This window comes from Microcaecilia unicolor, chromosome 3 (genome assembly GCF_901765095.1).
Source record: "Microcaecilia unicolor chromosome 3, aMicUni1.1, whole genome shotgun sequence".
In the NCBI taxonomy this organism is placed as follows: Eukaryota; Metazoa; Chordata; class Amphibia; order Gymnophiona; family Siphonopidae; genus Microcaecilia; species Microcaecilia unicolor.
The window spans coordinates 51,647,620-51,670,971 of NC_044033.1; positions in this window are offsets into that span (position 1 = coordinate 51,647,620).

The window sequence follows — 23,352 nt, forward strand, 5'->3', positions numbered from 1 at the left end:
TTCCACACAATGCTGTACTAGTGGTTTCTCCAATACTTTCCTTTTTAATTACACTTTTATGTTCAACAATCCGCTTGTTCAAAGGTCTTATTAGGAAGGGTATGGAGTCCAGGTGTGCGGATGTTATAATGCCGTTGTATCGCTCCATGGTGCGACCGCACCTGGAGTATTGTGTTCAGTACTGGTCTCCGTATCTCAAAAAAGATATAGTAGAATTGGAAAAGGTACAGCGAAGGGCGACGAAAATGATAGTGGGGATGGGACGACTTTCCTATGAAGAGAGGCTGAGAAGGCTAGGGCTTTTCAGCTTGGAGAAGAGACGGCTGAGGGGAGATATGATAGAAGTGTATAAAATAATGAGTGGAATGGATCGGGTGGATGTGAAGCGACTGTTCACGCTATCCAAAAATACTAGGACTAGAGGGCATGAGTTGAAGCTACAGTGTGGTAAATTTAAAACGAATCGGAGAAAATTTTTCTTCACCCAACGTGTAATTAGACTCTGGAATTCGTTGCCGGAGAACGTGGTACGGGCGGTTAGCTTGACGGAGTTTAAAAAGGGGTTAGATAGATTCCTAAAGGACAAGTCCATAGACCGCTATTAAATGGACTTGGAAAAATTCCGCATTTTTAGGTATAACTTGTCTGGAATGTTTTTACGTTTGGGGAGCGTGCCAGGTGCCCTTGACCTGGATTGGCCACTGTCGGTGACAGGATGCTGGGCTAGATGGACCTTTGGTCTTTCCCAGTATGGCACTACTTATGTACTTATAGTTTTCCCTATATAGAGTAATCCACATGGGCACTGTGCAATGTAAATGACAACTGGGCTTTTACAATTGTTGAAACTTCTTAGTTCAAATTTCTCACCAGTCACTGAATGAATAAAGATTTTAATATTAATATTTACATTGCACACAGAACAGGCTCTACACTTATAGTGTCCTACAGGTCTCTAGCTACCTGAGCTGGTATATTGTGGAAGTGATGCATGAACCAAGATATCTTTCAAGTTTTGTCCTTTTTTGTGAGCAAACGTAATGTCTCTATCTTGAAAGTGATCTATTCCTTGGATGATATGCCAATGCTTCCGTAGAATGTTAATGATGTCTCTCACGAGATATGTGAATGGTAACGCACAAACCTCTTTGTTGTTTGGTTCTCTTTCTCTAGGTTGCAGTAATGAGTCTCTGTCAGCAGCTGCTGCTCTGTTATATCCTTTTGCGATGGCTTCAGTGGGATATTCTTTAGAACAAAATCTCCTTGTCACCTCATTAGCCTGTTCTTTAAAAAAAAAAAAAAAGTCCTTTCAACATAGCCGATTACATAAAATGTGTTGAACGTTTTCGGGATCTTGCCAGGTATTTGTGACCTTGATTGGTCACTGTTGGAAACAGGATGCTGGGCTTGATGGACTTTTGGTCTGTCCCAGTGTGGCATATACTTATGTACATCTTAAGAACTGGCTATATGGAAGATTCATCTTAAAAGTGTGATTATGACAACTCTTAAAATCCAAGAACTTGTTCACATTCATTTGTTTTCCTATATAAATCACTGATGAATGTTCCATCTTCATATACAATATTAATATCCAGGAATGGAATGCATTGTTTGTTAAAAGACATCTGAAATTTGAGATTTCTATTAAAATCATTCAATGCTGCATAAAAACTTGGGGACCCCTTTTACAAGCTGCGGCAAAAGGGGGCTGGCGTTGACATTGATGCGTGTTTCACACATGCGCCGAGGCCCTCTTTTACCGCAGCTGGTAAAAAGGAAGTGTCGCTTTCCTACAGGAAATGGCCGGGTGGCAAATAAAGCACTTGCCGCACGGCCAGTACAGGGAGGAGCTCTTACTGCCACCCATTGAGGTGGCGGTAAGGGCTCAAGTGTTAACCCAGCTGTAACCAGGGAGCGAGTGGCACTGTCCAATTACCGCCAGGTCAACTCCGGCGCTACAAAAATAAATAATTTTTTGTAGTGCTGGAAATGACGGTGCACTAGGGGTGGGAAGTACCCGGCGGTACTTTCTGTATAGCGAGCAGTAAGCCCGCATTGGGCTTACCGCTGCTTAGTAAAAGAAGCCCTTGGAGTTCCTCTTCTTTTCCTTTCCAGATCATGATGATGTCGTAAATGTAGCGTCACCATAATAAAATTTGCTCTCTCCATTATACTTGCGTAAAGAGTTCTTCTTCAAAAGCTGCCACATAGAGGTTTGCCACCATTGGGGCCATGGTTGCTCCCATCGCAGTACCTTTTATTTGTTGGTACAAGGTACCATCAAAACAGAAGAAAATTCTTTTCAGAGCTATGGCTGCCAATTCAACTATGAATTCCACTGGAATGTGTTGACAGAAGCATTCTTTGCTCAGAACATCTCTGATTACTTCAATGGCTTCATCCTGTGGTATGTTTGTGTACAGTGATTCTATGTCCGGTGTTACCAGTAGTATTTCACCAACCAGCTGTACTTCTTTAAGTGTATTGATGGTATCTGCGGAGTCCCTGATATAGGATGTGGTCTGTGGAATCTTTGGTCTCAAAAATGTATCAACAAAAATGGACACGGGTTCCAGAACTGATCCAATCACAGCCATGATTAGTCTGCCTGGAGGACTGGTCAAAGATTTATGTATTTTTGGGAGTGTGTAAATTGTGGGTGTCACAGGATTCTTTACTTGCAAAAAGGCTGGGAGGATATGCAGATGGACTGCAAGTCCTCCACAGCATGAGGAAAGCAGCTGATGGAAGCGCACTGCACTTCGAGCATGGGAAGTGTGTCAGTGGGTGTGCCCTGTGCTAATTGGGTAGTGCTGGCATATTGCCATGCCATGCCTGATTAGCATAAGGTTAACGTGGGAGCCCTTGTAATATCCCTGTGCTAATTGTGAAATTAGTATGTGGCCATTACAGAAAAAGATACAAATGTGGCCATAACTTCTATTGGCCGGGAGTATCTCGAGCCATAGCTGACTATTGTTGAGCCTGTGATGTATGCCAAAGTGTGGATAAGGACCCAAGATCACCCCTGGGCTCCCCAGAAAACTTTACCCATTATCAGTGAACCCTTTGAGAGAATAACTGTGGACATAGTGGGGCCTTCAGCTGTCTCTAGCCAGACTGGGAAAAGATATATATTGACAGTGGTGGACTTTGCTACCAGATATCCTGAAGTGGTAGCCTTATCCTCTATAGAATCAGAGAAAATTGTGACTGCCTTGCTAGAAATATTTTCCTGGGTGGGATATCTATGAGAAATGCTTATCCAGCCTGCTTATCCGACATTGCTGCCTGGATGTCCAACTGCCACCTGAAACTGAACATGGCCAAGACCGAACTTCTTGTCTTCCCACCCAAACCCACTTCTCCTCTACCTCCATTCTCTATTTCGGTTGATAACACCCTCATCGTCCCCGTCTCATCTGCCCGCAACCTCGGTGTCATCTTCGACTCCTCCCTCTCCTTCTCTGTGCATATCCAGCAGATAGCCAAGACCTGTCGCTTCTTCCTCTATAGCATTAGCAAAATCTACTCTTTCCTCTCTGAGCACACCACCCGAACTCTCATCCACTCTCTCGTTACCTCTCGCCTTGACTACTGCAACCTACTCCTCACTGGTCTCCCACTTCGCCACCTATCCCCCCTTCAGTCCATTCAGAACTCTGCTGCACATCTTATCTTCCGCCTGAACCGATACACTCATATCACCCCTCTCCTCAAGTCACTTCATTGGCTTCCGATCAGGTACCACATTCAATTCAAGCTTCTGCTACTAACCTACAAATGTACTCGATCTGCAGCCCCTCCTTACCTCTCAACCCTCATCTCCCCTTACGTTCCTACCTGTAACCTCCGCTCTCAAGACAAATCCCTCCTTTCAGTACCCTTTTCCACCACCGCCAACTCCAGGCTCCACCCTTTCTGCCTCGCCTCACCCCACGCGTGGAACAAACTCCCCGAGCCCATACGCCAGGCCCCCTCCCTGCCAATCTTCAAATCTCTGCTTAAAGCCCACCTCTTCAATATCGCCTTCGACACCTAACCTCTACACCTCTACCCAGGAAATCTAGACTGCCCCAACTTGACATTACGTTCTTTAGATTGTAAGCTCCTTTGAGCAGGGACCATCCTTCCTTGTTTATTTTGTACAGCGCTGCGTAACCCTAGTAGCGCTCTAGAAATGTTAAGTAGTACTAGTAGTAGACTAAGGGACACAGTTTATGTCTGAGTTGATCCAGAATCTGTGGGCACACTGTGGAGTGAAATCTGTGTGTACCACACCATATCACCCTGAAACTAATGGGTTGGTGGAGAGATTTAAAGACTTTCATACAAACAGACCATGACTGGGAAAAATACTTACCCCACCTACTGTTTGCATACAGAGAAGTACCTCAGGAGTCTACAGGGAGTGGAGGATTGGCCTAGTGGTTAGGGTGGTGGATTTTGGTCCTGAGGAACTGAGTTCAATTCCCACCTCAGGCACAGGCAGCTCCTTGTGACTCTGGGCAAGTCACTTAATCCTCCATTGCCCCATGTAAGCCGCGGGGTACAAATGTAATAAAAAAAAATACAGGGTTCTTCCCATTTGAGTTGCTTTATGGCCAGAGGGTGAGAGTGTTCTTTTATTAGGCCCTTGACCTAATAAGAGAACAATGGGAGGGAAAAGTTGATACCTCTGACACCACTGTAATTGAATATGTAGTTAATATGCGGCAGAGATTAGAAAAATTTGTGGGCTTTGTCAGAGATAACTTTCAGGCAGCCTAGACTAAGGAAAAGACCTGGTATGATTGTAAGGCCCAAAATAGAGAGTTTAATAAGGGCCAGCAGGTGCTTGTTTAGTCCCAGTATGTAAGAATATATTTCAAGCTAATTGGGCAGGACCTTACAAGGTCATAAAGCGCCTGAATGATACAAACTATGTTATATCTATAGACTCTCAAGACAGAAAGCAGTGTACCTTTCATGGAAACATGTTAAAGGCCTATGCAAATCCCACAGCTTTGGTACTAGCTATGTGCAGCCTACCAGAAGAGTGTCAGGACAGTGAAACCATACCTGACCTCCTAGCAGAGACATTACCAGAGGGATCTGACACTGAAGAGAGACAGATCCCTCTGGGGATAATTTGAATGTACAGACTGTGGAAAAACTTCAGTCAAAAGTTAGAACTCCAAGAACAACAGAAAACATGTATAAAAGAGACACATTTTACATGCTCTGAGAAAGATTTCAGTATGAAGAAAGAGATAATGCAGCATCTGAAAAATAATAAAGAAACTGGAATATGCACAAGTGTAGAATATGGGAAACGCTGTATCAATAAAGTAAGCTACAGAATATCAGAAAAACACTGATAATAGAATATCTTCTTGTCCTGGTTATGGCAGTAGCTTCAACCAGGAAGAAAGCTCCACAATAAATGCAAAATTTCACCCAGGAAAGAGACCAGTTTCAATTTGCCAGAAATTATTATCAAAGCAGCATAGAATCCCTTCAGGGAAGAAACTGTTTGCATGCACTGAATATAGAAAAAGCTTAATTCATAAATCACAGCTAACAAAGCACCAGAGAATACACATAGGAGTAAAACCATTCACATGTGCTGAGTGTGTTACAACCTTCTATCAGAAGATACTCCTTACTATTCACAAAATGAAGCATACAGGATTAAAACTGTTAACATGTACCAAGTGTGGAAAAACTTATGTTATAAACACTGGAAGGGCAATGAACATGGCAAAGCTGATGCCTTCTCCAGGAAGGAAAAGCCAGAACCATCCTGACACTAGACTATCAAGACCCAATCAGCGGTCTGTAGAGGCCGCAGTCTGGGGTCTCTGTCTTAAGGGGGGAGGTGTGAAGAAACAGTGTGTTTAAGCCTGTAAAATGTATTGAATATTTTCATGCTTTAATTATGTCTTGAAGTATAATTTCCCTATTTGGCCAGCAGGTGGTGTTTCTTTGCTGTACAGCTGTTACAGAGAAATGAATGCTCTTTTCTTTAGTTTTAGCACATAAACAGGAAGCAAGAAACAGTATATTTTTGAACTTTTCTTGTTCTGGGCGCTGATTGGCCCAGGAGCTCATTTTCATTAGGAGAGTACTGGCTTTTGCTCCAGTCTTAGCCAGGAAGAAAAGAGAGCAGGATCTCTTTGCTGAGGCTCAGTAAACAAACAGTTAAACATCCTGATCTTTCCAGGTACTTTTAGAAAGTAAACAAATGTTTAGTTAGTGTTATAATTGATCCATATTTCAGTTACCTGTTATTGTTCACCGATTGCACTTTTTATGTTACACTGTTCAATTTTTAAGTCAACAAACAATATTTAGTTTATTGCCTCTTTGTCTGGACTGATAAAGAATCATGGTGGTTTTTGTGTTCTGTGAGTGCCTTCTGGGAACTGTGGGAGAGTGGCTCCACTAACCTAGAAATTACTGGGGAGACTCGCCCAGAGGCAATTGGGACCCCGTCAGTGGATGCTAATGTAGAGCACAAGTGGCAGGTACAAGCAGGTGGCTAGGCATTTCGTGACAATTGGATTGTAAGCCACATTGAACCTGTTTGGGATAATGTGGGATACAAATGTCATAATAAAAGGACCCTTAAGTTTGGCAGCCAAGTTGGACCTGCCAAATCGTAGGCCTACTGTTAGCAGCTATAAACTTAACTGGCCAGTGCTGAATATTGACTTGGCTGGTTAAGTTTAAAGCAGCTGAAAAAAAATGGATATTCAATGCCGGTCACCAGAAATGGCTCAGCATTGAATATCTGGGTTCAGTACCAATAGCGGGGCTTAGCTGGCCTGCCTCCTGCAGGTTGAATAACTAACTGCTGGACTGAGTCAAACTAACTGTGTATAAGCTCATTCTACATTAAAACCTCACATTCTCAAATTTTCAAACCAGCACACCTAGTCAATGCTTTCTATGAGATGAAATGTGACCAAGTGAATTAATATAAATTAATTCAATAGAAATCCACGTACTAATTTTAAGTGATATAAATAATTCATCTTCCATATTATAAATATAAAATAAAAAATCAAATTCATCTTTTTGCTGGCATTAAATGAATTTATATATGTAAAGAGAGAGACAGACAGACAGAGAGTCATAGATATAGATACAGATAGATAGGTAGTGGTTTCATGGAAAAAGCCATCCTTTTAGCACAAGCATAAAAAAATAATTTAAAAAATCTTTAAAAGAACAGTAGGATCAATATTCAAAGCAATTTAAATGGCCAGGAGAGACTCCTGGATGTTTAAATCACTTGTCTGGAGCTAGCCGGGCCTAGTCAGCAGTACATAACCAGATAGTGCTGCTAAATATACCTGTTAGCACCTAAGACAAAACTGGTTATTTTGTATTTAGTCTGGGGGGCAGAGCTGGCAATATTTAGTGCTTAACCGCATAAGGTAACCATCTAAATAGGACCACATAAAACACAGCCATATCTTTGTGTGGTTCACTTTATGCAGTTAAGTGCTGAATTTTGTACTTAACAGCATGTATGCCTGCCTATTCAATGTATGACATAGCCTAGCATTGAATCTCTGGGCATAAAACCGGCAGTGGCCAAAACAAATTGCTGACCAGTGCTGGCTAAATAACTATCCCAGTGCTTTTTCTCTCTTCTTTTTGATCGTTTAATAAATGATATTAAAGGACAATTGTAGAAGAATCCCAATCCCAATTATTTACAAGAAAAGGAAATTAAGAGATTGGACAAAATGTTTTGAATCATCTTTATTTGAATTGTCTTCTGCTTTAAAATAGATCTTAATTATGCTCCGGCCGATATTCAGCCAGCAGCGGTCAGCATTTTTTTTTTGGCCATTGCCAGCTTTATTCTCAGATATTCAATGCTGGGCAAAGTCCGGGTACTGGCATCAAATAAGCAAGCATACATGACCGGATAACACTTATGTGCTTAAGTGTCAATATTCAGCACTTAAATGGTATAAAGTGAACCGCAGAAAGGTAGAACAGCTTTTTATGCAGTTCAATTTATACTACTACTACAAATTGTTTCTATAGCGCTACCAGTCATACGCAGCGCTTCACAAATGTAACATAAAGAAAAGACATTCCCTGCTCAAAAGTGCTTACAATCTAAATCAGGACAGACAGACAGGACAAATATGGGATAAGGGTAGGACAGACAGATAGGACACATAGGGAAAGGGATTATTGAAGGGAGGAAGACAAGATAAAGGTTACGAGCAGGTGACAAGTTAGGAGTTAAAAGCAGCATCAAACAGGTATGCCTTTAGCCGGATTTGAATTTATGCGGGCATCTTATGCGGTTCAGTGCTGAATATTGGCAACTTAACTGCATAAGTGATGACACCACCCCAGGACTGCCCACAAATAAGCTGGTTTCAGCTTAGATGCTAACCGAGGATATTCAGTGGCACAATCCAGTTACGAGCACTGAACGTTCATGGTTAGCTCCAGACAAGCAACTTAAATGACCTAGAGCCTCTCCTGCCCATTTAAATCACTTTGAATATTGGGCAGCGTCTGTTTTAATAATCTGGTACAATGCCTGACTGGAAAGAAAGATTAACTAAGTCTTTCATAAGAACATAAGAATAGCCATACTGGTTCAGACCAATGGTCCATGTAGCCCAGAATCCTGCTTCCAACAGTGGCCAATCCAGGTCACAAGTACCTGGCAGAAAACCAATTAATAGCAACATTCCATGCTACCAATTCCAGGGCAAGCAGTGGCTTCCCTCATGTCCATCTCAATAACAGAATATGGACTTTTCCTCCAGGAGCTTGTCCAAACCTTTTTTAAACCCAGATATGCTAAATGTTGTTACCACATCCTCCAGTAACGAGTTCCAGAGCTTAACTATTCTTTGAGTGAGAAAAAAAAATATTTCTTCCTAATTGTTTTAAAAGAATTTCCATGTAATTTCATTGCGTCCCCTGGTCTTTCTACGTTTTGAAAGAGTGAAAAATTGATTCACTTTTACCCGTTCTACACCACTCAGGATTTAATAGACCTCGTTCATATCCCCCGTCAGCCATCCCTTTAACAAGCGAAAGAGCCCTAACCTCTTTAGCCTTTCCTCATATGGGAGGAGTCCCATCCCCTTTACCATTTTGGTCACTAATTTTGTCCTTTATGTCTTTTAGAACTCCAGGGAGAAATACATCCTCAGGACTCTTTTGGTATTAACGGAATCCAAACCTGAAATCATATCATTTGTAGTCCAAGGTAAAAAAAATAATAATAATAATAATGATGCAATAATGAACAATTAGATGAAGATACAGCTGGGATATCAGTACATACAGTATATCTTCCAAATGTTGAATAATATTAGAAATTTTCTTAATACGCTTTTCTGCAAACACCTCACCGCTAAAGGTAGACTAGTTCTGCTTTCCAGTGTCCTTCTGAATCAAAGACTTAACAGTAGAGAACAATTGCACAGGAGAATTCAAGGAAAAGGAGATTTTTCTTGAACAATAAGCTGCTTTTTCCTTATCCACAAGCTGTCTATACTGTTTCTGCTTGGTTTCAACAGCTAAATTGTCGACTGATTTATCTTTCCTCCACTGTCTATCAGCAATTCAGACTAATCGCTTCTGCTGCATTAATTCTGTATTAAACTATGGTGTACCATACACCCTCTTCAATGTATATCATTTAAATGATGCAATCAGATCTAATGCATGGACAAAAGACTCATTCCAACTGTTAACAGCAGTTATAAGACCAACAATCTGTAATGACTGCAACTGAGATAATCAAGCATGCCTTAGATCTTACCCTCATTATTAAGAACCCCACTTTAACAATCAATGATGTAAGTAATTATAGGCCAGTTGCATCTATTCCACTGTTACCAAGGTGATGGAAAGTCTAGTTGTAGCACAACTTAATGATTGCTTAGATCATTTTAATATTTTGCATGAATCCCAAGCTGGATTCAGACAAGGGTTAGCACAGAAACAGTCTTGGTTACGTTATTATTGGAGATCAAAGGTGAAATTAGTTTGGCAAATGGGTAATCCTAATGCAGTTTGACATGTCAAGCATATTTTATTTGTTAGATCATGAGATTCTGTTGAATCTATTGAGCCACTATGGTATAGATAGAATAGTTAGAAAATGGTTTCAAGGTGTTTTAATGAATCCTTCTTACCAGGTTAAAATGAATCATTCTCCTTCATCTTCATGGGTGCCAGGCTGTGGGGTACCTCATGGCTCACCAATTTCACCAATATTGTTTATTATTTTACTAGCTCCATTAGGTAACAAGACTATCCAGGCCCATACCTCCCTCTACCTGGTACACTTGTGGGATGGAAACTGTGAGTCATCCAAAATTCTCCTGGGATGTCTGGAGAACCAGTCTGCTTAAAATGCTGGACCCTTCTATATCCCAATGGCTTGATATTCTATGTTTTTCATTTGTACATTTCTTTTTCCTGAAAGTGGCCTGAAAAAAATAAACACACAGAGCACAAAACCTTGTTACAAATGGCTTTTTTTTTTTAAAGATACATTTTGAGGTTTCGAAAATGGCCAAATTTGCTATTCGAATTTGGCCAACTTAGATGTTATATAGAAAGTACCCCTCCACTGGGATTACACGATACATCAAACATGGATTAGACAATTTAGAACAGTGGGCCTCAATGTTTAAATTAAAGCTTAATAAAGATAAAAGTAAATTTTTATTTTTCAGTATTATATTTAAACCTTGCCCAGATAAGGGCTTTACAATTAATGGCATTAGATACGTTCTGGAGACACAACTTAAAATATTAGGTGTCACATTTGACAACTTTCTTACTTTTGAACAACAGGTAGAAGCAGTCACCTCGAAGGTGTTTAAATTCTTGTGGAAACTTAGAATTAGATTTAATTTCAAATCTCAATCATTCAAACTAATTGTCTCTAAGCAATGATTTTGTTGCATATTTATGTGGGCTGTAAACCGACAGTATTAAGGAAACTTCAAACATTACAAAATACGGCGGCCTGTTTAATATGTCAGGTACCAAAGTTCAACAGGGTGACACCTTTGCTTTTGAAGCTTCATTGGTTTTCAGTTGAGATTCAGGCAATATTCAAACTTTGCACTTTGGTATTTTTAAATTTGTATAGTCAAGCCCCTGCTTATATGCTGGCTTTGAATTACCAGTCAAAAATCTTGTTGATTCTTCGAAATGCTATTTACTCCTCCACCATCCTAATGTAAGTAAGGTTAGGTGCCAAAATCATTACTGTTTACCTACCAAGCTGCTAGATGGTGAAATTTTTTACCACCAACTATGAAAAAGTTAACAGATTATAAGCAATTTTGTAAATTGTTGAAGACCTTCCTGTTTAAGAATTTGTACTTTCCATTTGATAGTGATAGATTGTTACTAACTTATATTCGCTTTGTATGTTATTCTGAGAATGCTCAGTTGCTCTTAATGCTAACTGCTATGAGCTCTTAAGGTGATGGCGGCTTATAAATGTCACATGTAATGTAATGTAATATAACCATATGTGGAGGGGCATAATCGAACTGGGCGCCCAAGTTTTCCTGAGGGCGTCTTTGCAGGATGTCCTCGTGAAGGGGAGGGGAAACCTGTATTATCAAAACAAGATGGGCGTCTATCTTTTGTGTCGATAATACGGTTGGGGATGCCCAAATCTCAACATTTAGGTTGACCTTAGAGATGGTCGTCCCCGGTTTTCAGCGATAATGGAAACCGAGGATGCTCATCTCAGAAATGACCAAATCCAAGCCATTTGATCATGGGAGGAGCCAGCACTCATAGTGCACTGGTCCCCCTCACATGCCAGGACACCAACCGGGCACCCTAGGGGGCACTGCAGTGGACTTCACAAATTGCTCCCAGGTGCATAACTCCCTTACCTTGGGTGCTGAGCCCCCCAACCCCCCCCCCAAAACCCACTCCCCACAACTGTACAATACTACCATAACCCTAAGGGGTAAAGGGGGCACCTACATGTGGGTACAGTGGGTGTGTGGTGGGTTTTGAAGGACTCACATTTACCACCACAAGTGTAACAGGTAGGAGGGTATGGGCCTGGGTCCGCCTGCCTGAAGTGCACTGCACCCACTAAAACTGCTCCAGGGACCTGCATACTGCTGTCAAGGAGCTGGGTATGACATTTGAGGCTGGCATAGAGGCTGGCAAAAAATATTTTTTAAAGTTTTTTTTTAGGGTGGGAGTAAGGGGAGGTCATCCCCGATTCCCTCCAGTGGACATCTGGTCAGTTTGGGTACCTTTTGAGGCTTGGTCGCAAGAAAAAATGGACCAAGTAAAGTCGGCCAAGTTCTTGTCAGGGACGCCCTTCTTTTTTCCATTATCGGCCGAGTACACCCATGTGTTAAGTACACCCCAGTCCCGCCTTTGCTATGCTTCCGACACGCCCCCGTGAACTTTGGTCATCCCCGCGACGGAAAGCAGTTGAGGACGTCCAAAATCGGCTTTCGAGTATGCCGATTTGGGCGACCCTGGGAGAAGGACGCCCATCTTCCGATTTGTGTCGAAAGATGGGCGCCCTTCTCTTTCGAAAATAAGCCTGATAGAGGCATATTTTCAAAGCACTTTGGGAGGCTAAGTTCCATAGGTTTCTATGGAACTTTGGGAGGCTAAGTGCTTTGAAAATAAGCCTCATAGTCTCCTAACCTTATTCACTCTCACCATAGGTACAGCTTTCTCAAGAATGGTTGGAAAGCAATAATATCCAAACAATAATGATCAGTCCAGAATAGAGACTCAGGGGCATAGTTATAAATGTGGGCTACCATTAAGGCATGTTATTTTTACTACTATCTGTTGATATTTTAGCTAGGTTCTATTATATGCAATGAGAACTAGTTACTACTAAATGGGGTTAACTGTAAAATAATACATCTTAATGGTAGCCCACATTGAAGTTTTCCCCCTCTGTCTTAAGCTCAGCTACATATATATACTGCTTTTCACAAGGGTCCAAAATAATTTAGGTATCATATAGCATTGGTTATTTATGGTTTATTGCATTTGATAAACCGCCTTTCCTCACACAATAACAAAGCAGTGCACATTAAAAATAAAAATAGAAAGGAATGCCACTAATTCATAGAAAAGAGAGAAACAGTATGAAAAGGAGTTGAGATGGGAGAGCAGTTAATTATAGGATGGACCAAAGGCAGCAGATTGAGGAGGCTAGTATATCCTTACAGATGAGCCATGATGAGGTTAAAGGTTTTCTCAAAGAAATTGGGTGTTAAGTAAAGACCTAAAACTTGGGCAGGACAATTCAAGGCAAAGGTACTGAGGGAGGGAATTCCAAAGCAAAGGGGCTGTAAAGAAGATGACCCTACTTCTCGTAACTTCAAAGCGGGCTTGATGAACAGAAGGAATCTGAAGACAATGATCATTGAGCAATCACAGAGCACAAGACGGACAGTATGGGTCAATAAGGGAGGAAAGATGATAGAGGGTATCAATGTGCAAGACTTTGTATGTGAGAATAGGGATATTGAACTGGATCCGGGAATGGATTGGAAGCCAATGATGTCAAAGAGAGTAACACAAAAGAGGAGATTAATAGCCATATTTTGTACTGCCTACAATCACTTTATTGAATACTGAGGAAGGCCTGAATAAATAATATTACAATAATCTATTTGTCACATGAGAATACATTGCTGAGAAGATTCAACCAAAAAAGAATGGATTGTCTTAAAATGCCATAGGGAAGGCAAGCAAGATTGAGCTAATGCTGAAATATGTTGGTTAAATGAAAGTTCTTGGTCTAGAACAATGCCCAGATATTTGAAGGGATATTATCAAGCATGAGAGAGGGCAGTAATCTTTAGCTGTTGTCTTATTTGGGTTGAGAACCAATTGGTTTTCTTGAAGCCAAGATGATATTTTGGATAGTCTTTGATAAAGTGGCAAGGGGACTCAGAAAAATATTTAAAAGAAGAGGGGAAAGAACAGAGCCTTGTAGAACCCCACAGGGAAACAAACAAGCTTCTGAGTGTGATGAGAAATATTGAATGCTGAAAGTACGATTGCCGACAAATGAGGAGAACCAAGAAAAGAGAGAACCTGAAATCCCTAGGTCATGGAGTTGAGAAAGCAAAATGCCCTGGTCCACCAGTTCAAAGGCGGAAGTAAGATTTAGGGAAATTAAAAGTACTAGTACATTGTCCTTGTCAAGCGCAGCATACAGAGTGCTTAAGAAAGTATCCTTAATTGTTCATAACTGTGACCAGGATGAAAACCAGCCTGATGGAGATGGAGAGCATTTACATTTTCAACATAGTCAAGAAGTTGCTTAAAGATAACACGTTCAGTGATCTTACAAACAAAGGGAAAGCTTGCAAACAGACGATAATTAGATGGGAGATCTGGCTCACATGAGGAATTTCTTTTAAGAACAGATGCTTCCACAGGGAGGGAACAAACCCAGTAGTAAGATTGTTGGAGACCATGTGTAAAAGGTAAGGAATTAAACAGTGTCGGGAAGTGAAAAGCCAGGAGGAGGGAATAGGATCAAGAGCACAGGTGGTAATGCATGCGTGTTTGAAGTACCGATCTGGATAACATTCATCAGGGTATTTCTGATAGACACATACATTTTATAAAATATTAGAGAGATTATTTGATGGAAAACTATAAATTTACAAGTCATTTGCACAGCATTGAAAACCGATTGTATAGAATATTATAATTTCCAGTAGTAATCATGCAGTAGATGAGGATTTCAAAGTGTATTCTAGTTAGATGGAACAAACATCTTCCCAGTCCAAGAAACAGATTGAGTCATGTCAGGTAAAAATCTGTCAAATCATTAGATGACCCTGCCCCCAGCACCAACACCCCTTTGCTTTAGTAATATGATCGCAAGATCAATGGTGTTGAAGGAAGTAGTCAAAATCGAATAAGATCAATACTGGTGATTTATCGCTACTTAGGTTCAGCATGAAATATTCAACTAGGGCTGCTAAAGCTTTTTCTGTACTATACCCAGAATGAAAGCCAGATTGATAGGAGTCTAGGCAATTATTCTCAAGCAAAAAGGTTTCCAAATCATACAGAACAGCTCACTCAATCAACTTTATAATAACAGGAAGATTGGCTACAGGCCTGTTGTTCTATACCATTTTTTAAAGTAGCAGCTTGCCAGGAAGCTTGACCTCTGAAAATGAGAGATTAATGATGTTTGACAAATAAGGTGCCAATAACTTCCCAGAAATCTTAATATGATAATTAGTGGGGCCGGGATCCAGGAAGCAAATTTTAGTAGATGAACTATCCACCTCAAAAGGATCAAGCAGGATCAACAATTCAGAGCAGAGGTAATTGTTATAGAAACAGTGCTCATGTAGACTTGAAGAATGTACCATACATGCCACAGTGCTCCCATGTGAGTTTGTAGTAGCTTCAGTTCCTTATTCCTGTTTATATGTCATTGAGAGACCTGTAGGAGATGATTCGATAACAGGGCACCACATTTAGGTGCTATAATAACGCGGATAGTGAGCCTGTTCTATACACTAGCCAGCCGATATTCAGCCCTCGGGAGGCAGGCCGGCTAAGAGCTGTGATCAGCACTGAGCCCAGATAATCAATACCAGGGTTTTTTTGAGGGGGGGGGGGGGGGGGGGGGTTGGCTTAAACTTAACCAGCTAAGTTATATTCAGCGCTGGTCAATTAAGTTTTCGAATCTATGCTGAAAACCCACCTTTTCACTGCTGCTTTTAGCTCCTAGCCACAATTGCCCTCCCCTTGTCCCTTCCTCCCTTCTCACCCATTACTTCCCTCCCCTTGTCCCTTCCTCCCTTTTCACCCATTACTTCCCTCACCCGTAACTGTCTTATCTGTCTGTATTATTTAGATTGTAAGCTCTTTTGAGCAGGGACTGTCTCTTTGTATCAGGTGTTCAGCGCTGCGTGCGTCTGGTAGCGCTATACAAATGCTAATAATAATAATAATAATAATTGCTATTTAGGTGGTCTGATCTGACCGCTAAACTTAGCTAGTGGGTGCTGAATATTTACGTCTAGCCAGTTATATTGTGTGATCTAGAGGGGCATAATTGAACGAAAACGCCTATCTCCATGGGCGTTTATCTCCGAGAACGGGTCCGTGAAGGGGCGGACCGAACCGTATTTTGGGAAAAAATAGACGCCCATGTTTTATTCAACAATGTGTGAGCTGGGCGTTTTTGTTTTTCAGCGATAATGGAAAATGAAAGCGCCCAGCTCAAAAACGAATAAATCCAAGACATTTATTCGTGGGAGGGGCCAGGATTCGTAGTGCACTGGTCCCCCTCACATGCCAGGACATCAACCGGGCACCCTAGGGGGCACTTTTACAAAACCAAAAAAACAGGTAAAAGAGCTCCCAGGTGCATAGCACCCTTCCCTTGTGTGTTGAGCCCCCCAAATCCCCCTCAAAACCCACTGCCCACAAGTCTACACCATTACTATAGCCCTAAGAGGTGAAGGGGGGCACCTACAAGTGGGTACAGTGGGTTTGGGGGGGGGGGTTGGACGACTAATAAGCATTAAGCAGCACAATTGTAACAGGTAGGGGGGATGGGCCTGGGTCCACCTGCCTGAAGTCCACTGCACCCCCTAACAACTCCTCCAGTGACCTGCATACTGCTGCCAGGGAGCTGGGTATGACATTTGAGGGTGAAAATAAAAAGTTGTGAAACATCATTTTTTTTGTGGTGGGAGGGGGTTAGTGACCACTGGGGGAGTCAGGGGAGGTCATCCCCGATTCCCTCCAGTGGTCATCTGGTCATTTAGGGCACTTTTTGGGGCCTTATTCGTGAAAAAATAGGGTCCAGGAAAAGTGTCCTAAATTCTAGCTAAAAACGCATACTTTTTTCCCATTATCGGTGAAATGCGCCCATCTTTGTTCGGCAGATAACCACGCCCCAGTTCCGCCTTCACCACACCTCTGACACGCCCCCATCAACTTTGTCCGCATCCGCGACGGAGTGCAGTTGAAAACGTCCAAAAATCGGCTTTCGGTTATACCGCTTTATTCGTTTTTGTGAGATAAACGTCCATCTCCCGATTTAGGTCGGAACTTGGGCGTTTTTCTCGTTCGATTATAAGCAGGATAGCCAGTTAGCTGCTATGTGCTAAATGTTGATATTCAGCAGAGATAACTAGCTATCTTGCGCTGACTATTAGCGCTTAGCTAGCTAAGTGCTATTTAACTAGCTAGGAGCCATTCCTGACTGGTTAAAGAGCACTGAATATTGGCTGGCATAACATTAGTGGGAGAAATAAAACAAAAAGCAACCACCAAAGTGGAGAAACTGGATCCGCTACGAGGGGAAAAGTCAAGAACAAAAAGTAGCGTGATCAACACGACACTTCCAAAAAGCCAAGGAGATGAATAATTAAATTGAATACAATGAGTGCCCACGGCGATTTTCCTGTTGGGCACTCAGTGTATTCGATTTTCCTCATCGTTTCGTTGGTTCTTTTACCTATGTGCCTGGAACACTTATAGTCTTTTTAAAGGCTTGATTTTGTTTGTTCTTTCTTCAGTTCTTTTTACCGGCATTGACAACATACAGACTCCTGAGGCAGGCACTATTCGCTGAAACATGGTGCCTTGTTGAGTCTTATCCTTCATTAAAGAACTACCTTTAATTATTCATCTTCTTGGCTTTTTGGAAGTGTCATGTTGATCACGCTACATTTTGTTCTCAATGATAACGTTAATGTGATCCATAATCAACGCGTCTAAATGTAGGCACAGACATTTTCGACAGATCTATGGTTTGCGTAAATGTTAGCATCTAGATATGACAGTATTTTGTAAGTTGCCTGTACAAATGTTGGCCCACCCATGTGAATGCCCCCAAACAATTATGCACTATGCAAGTTGAATGTGTGAATATGGAATATCATGTGTGGATGGCATCTAGGACAATGGTTCTCAAACCAGTCTTTGGGACATATCCAACTAGTTTGGTTTTCAGGATATCCACAATGAACATGCATGAGATAAATTTGCATATAATATAAAAAGCTTTTGATATGCACATGCAGGGCCGTTCTTAAGAGGGGTTTTCATTATATTTAAGAAATCGCTGAAGTTGTGTCAGATGCAGATACTGCATGATGTGCGGTACTACTACTACTACTACTATTTAACATTTCTAGAGTGCTACTAGGGTTACGCAGCGCTGTACAAAATAAACAAGGAAGGACGGTCCCTGCTCAAAGGAGCTTACAATCTAAGGAACAAAACGTCAAGTTGGGCAGTCTAGGTTTCCTGGGCAGAGGTGTAGAGGTTAGGTGCCGAAGGCGACATTGAAGAGGTGGGCTTTAAGCAGAGATTTGAAGATGGGCAGGGAGGGGGCCTGGCGTATGGGCTCGTGGAGTTTGTTCCACGCATGGGGTGAGGCGAGGCAAAAAGGGCGGAGTCTGGAGTTGGCGGTGGTGGAGAAGGGTACTGAAAGGAGGGATTTGTCTTGAGAGCGGAGGGTACAGGTAGGAACGTAAGGGGAGATGAGGGTTGAGAGGTAAGGAGGGGCTGCAGATCGAGTACATTTGTAGGTTAGTAGCAGAAGCTTGAATTGAATGCGGTACCTGATCGGAAGCCAATTAAGTGACTTGAGGAGAGGGGTGGTATGAGTGTATCGGTTCAGGCGGAAGATAAGACGTGCGGCAGAGTTCTGAACGGACTGAAGGGGGGATAGGTGGCTAAGTGGGAGACCAGTGAGGAGCAGGTTGCAGTAGTCAAGGCGAGAGGTAACGAGGGAGTGGATGAGAGTTCGGGTGGTGTGCTCAGAGAGGAAAGAGCGGATTTTGCTAATGTTATAGAGGAAGAAGCGACAGGTCTTGGCTATCTGCTGGATGTGCGCAGAGAAGGAGAGGGAGGAGTCGAAGATGACACCGAGGTTGTGGGCAGAAGAGACAGGGACAATGAGGGTGTTATCAACCGAAATAGAGAGTGGAGGTAGAGGAGAAGTGGGTTTGGGTGGGAAGACAAGAAGTTCGGTCTTGGCCATGTTCAGTTTCAGGTGGCGGTTGGACATCCAGGCAGCAATCTCGGATAAGCAGGCCGATACTTTGGCCTGGGTTTCCGCAGTGATGTCAGGTGTGGAGAGATAAAGCTGGGTGTCGTCAGCATAGAGGTGATACTGGAAGCCATGAGATGAGATCAGGGAGCCCAGGGAAGAGGTGTAGATAGAGAAAAGAAGGGGTCCAAGGACAGAACCCTGAGGGACTCCAACAGAGAGCGGATAGGGGTGGAGGAAGAACCATGAGAGTGTACTCTGAAGGTACGATGGGAGAGATAAGAGGAGAACCAGGAGAGTTCAGAGCCCTGGAACCCGAAGTGTTAATTCTTAGTTCTTATTCTTTGTCCGTATATTTATGTTATTACCCAAATGAGTTATTATATAATGATTGCTCTGGATTATAGAAGTAATGGTTTCCTATAGAATCAATTCAACACAATTGTACTTACAGACTTTAATTTACATAGGACTCAAAACCGTTTGCCTAGTGCTTGTCAAGATTTTCTGAATATTTGGAGGCACTAGGTTTTCAGCAAATGATGGAGCAATCCATGCTCGTAAGGGTAATATGTTAGATCGATCTTTTTAGGAGAGAAGCTTCAGAATGTATTGAGTAAATGTAATGGTATCAGTGTTACCTCAGTGGCTTATGGCTTAAAATATTGTTATGCTGCAAGGGTATCACTTCCCCTGACAACTGTATAGAGGTGGATTTTACCAAGGACTTGCAAATTGGAATTGAGATGTCCAAGTCACGATGTCTCAGTTTCTGTTAGTAATTTAGAACAGAATCTACTCACATTGACCTTGTTCTAAAGCATTGAGGAATGGGCATGTTTGCACTAGTTATGTGCAGTGGGAACACTGATTTTTGTTTTAACCATAAATGTCTAAAATATCAGTGGGATTAACACAGCAACATAATTGTGTCTGTGATACTTTATATGTATGGATACCTGAGTTTGATTTGTCCTTGCCATTCTCAGGGCACAGACTATAGACGTCTGCCCAGCATTCTTCTTGTACTAAGTTCTGAAGCTAACGTCGAAGCCCCTTAAAATTTACACTCCAGCCCATGTGCTGGCAGATATGTTGATATTTCAGAACATGTTTTCCAAAGCTGTCACAGAGGCCAAAACCCTTCGCCTGTATCACTTTCAGGGGGGAAAACCATTGGGGAATTAAGGGGCAGACCACCACTATTCCATCCAGTACAGTGCTGCACAAAATGAGCAGGTTTCTGAACTTAGATGTCCCAGGGCAGGCCAGTGTTGTCCATGAAGGGGCCCAGGCCAGAAATTGGGGAGGAAGCCCCAAAGCCCACCTTCAGGCTATTCCTACTTGAGCTTCGGGCAGGATTGGGGCCCCCTGTGGCATGAAGGCACAGGCAGTTGCCTTGTTGCCATCCCCTAATGCCATATAAATCCCAATGTTGATGTAGCCAGACATACACGTACATTCACCTTTACAAAAAAGGGAATCTTTTTACCCTGCTCTAGTCCTACCCAAAACATACCCAGATCATGCCCCCTTGCCAGATGCACATTTTTGTGTTTTGGACATTTATATCTTGGCTTTCTAAAATTGGGATTTAGAGGTATAAGCAATATACATGTCTAAATACAGATTTCTGCATGTCGAAAATGCAATTAGGGCTTTTTAAATAAATACTGTGGGGGCATTTTTGATATGACACCTAAAACACATTTTGCCAAAAACATCCATAAATCCAGTAGTGAACATGGCCATTAGCGAATCTGAAAATGTCTACCTTTGTTTTATTTTTAAATGGCCATTTGTTAGACATTGTTGTACTCAGTGCATCTTTCTTTCTGGATATTTTTTTTGAAAAAAAAAAACATCCAAGTAACTTAGGGGTCCTTTTACATTTTTAGCGTGCGCTAAACATTAGAGACGCACATAATTTCTATGGGAATGTCTAGCGTTTAGCACATACTAATCATTAGCGCTCACTAAAAACGCTAGTGCGACTTTGTAAAATACCCCCTTAGATTATGAGCCCATTAGGAACAGTGCAAAGTACCCGTAATAGAATTTGTAAACCGCGTGGAGGGGCATTTTCAAAAGGGACGTTCAAGTTTTGATTTGGACGTTCTCGTAAAATGTCCCGATCCAATTTTCGAAACTTATTTTTTAAATTTTTTTATTTTTCTTACATTTGTACCCTGTGCTTTCCCACTCATGGCAGGCTCAATGTGGCTTACATGGGGCAATGGAGGGTTAAGTGACTTGCCCAGAGTCACAAGGAGCTGCCTGTGCCTGAAGTGGGAATTGAACTCAGTTCCTCAGGACCAAAGTCCACCACCCTAACCACCCTAACCACTAGGCCACTCCTCCATAGAAACAAGATGGACATCCATCTTTCGTTTCGAAAATACTGTCAGGGACGTCCAAATCCTTAAATTTGGTCGTGCCTAGTGGAGGAGTAGCCTTGTGGTTAAGGTGGTGGACTTTGGTCCTGGGGAACTGAGGAACTGAGTTTGATTCCCGGCACAGGCAGCTCCTTGTGACTCTGGGCAAGTCACTTAACCCTCCATTGCCTACCGCATTGAGCCTGCCATGAGTGGGAAAGCGCGGGGTACAAATGTAACAAAAATAAAATTAAAAAATTTGGTCATCCCTAGATATGGACGTTTCTGATTTTCGGCGATAATGGAAACCAAGGACGTCCATCTCAGAAACGACCAAATGCAAGCCATTTGGTCATGGGAAGAGCCAGCATTTGTAGTGCATTGGTCCTCCTAACTTGCCAGGACACCAACCAGGCACCCTAGGGGGCACTGCAGTGGACTTCATAAATTGATCCCAGGTACATAGCTCCGTTACCTTGTTTGCTGAGCCCCCCACTACCCACAACTGTACACCACTACCATAGCCCTTACAGGTGAAGGGGGGCACCTAGATGTGGGTACAATAGGATTCTGGTGGGTTCTGGAGGGATTGCTGTTTCCTCCACAAACGTAACAGGTGGCGGGTGGCTGGGTCCTCCTGTCTGAAGTATACTGCACCCACTAAAACTGCTCCAGGGACCTGCATACTGCTGTCACGGATCTGAGTATGACATCTGAGGCTGACATAGAGGCTGGTACAAAATATTTTGAAAGATGTTTTTTGAGGGTGGGAGGGGGTTAGTGACCACAGGAGGAGTAACAGGAGGTCATCTGGTCATTTCGGGCACCTTTTTGTGCCTTGATCATAAGAAAAACAGGTCCAGGTGAAAATGTCCAAGTGCTCGTCAGGGACATCCTTCTTTTTTTCCATTACGGGTCAAGGATGTCCAAGTGTTAGGCATGCCCAAGTCCCGCCTTCGCTACACCTCCGACACGCCCCCCCCCCCCCGTGAACTTTGGCCGTCCCTGCGACGGAGTGCAGTTGGGGACATCCAAAATCGGCTTTCGATTATACTGATTTGGACGTTTCTGTGAGAAGGACGCCCATCTTCCGATTTGTGTGAAAAGATGGGCGTCCTTCTCTTTCGAAAATGAGCCCAATAGTCACCTCAGAGATCACTTGTGGTATATCAAGTGCAGAAAATAAATAAATAATTAAGTGAAAAACACAAAAAATCAAGACTTTGGGGTGTAGGAGAAGCCAGCATTCTTAGTAGACTGGTCACACAGACGTCCCAGCAGAGCAGTGGGTACCCTAGGGAGCACTGCAGTGGACTTCACAAAAAAGGTCCCAAGTATACATCTCACCATAACCCCTTATATTGTATGGGGAGTCCTCCAAAACACACCCAAAACCTACAGTATCCAACTATATACCACTACAATAGCCTTTATACCTGCAGGTGTCACCTATATATGGGTACATTAGGTTTTTGGTAGATTTTGGAGGGCTCACACTTTCCACAATGAGTATAACAGTTAGAAAAGGTTATGGGCCTGGGTCCCCTTCTCTAAAATCCAAAACATTGACCGCTAGGATACTCCAGGAACCTGCTTGCTGCTCTAATAGGCTTTACCATAACATCTGAAGCTGTTATAGAGCCTAGTGTGTACTGTTTTATTCATATCTCTGGAGGTGACCACTGGAGAAGTATTGGGGGGGGGGTGTTATGCCTTAATCCCTTGAGTGGTCATTTGGTTATTTGGGGCACCTTTTTGTTGACTTAGAGGGGCATAATCGAACGGGGGCACCCATCTATAAGGGTGCCCATCTCTAAGGACGGCCCCCATAAAGAGGTGTCCCCGATTGTATTATCGAAACAAGATGGGCGGCCATCTTTTGTTTCGATAATACGGTCGGGGACGGCTAAATCTCAACATTTGGGTCGA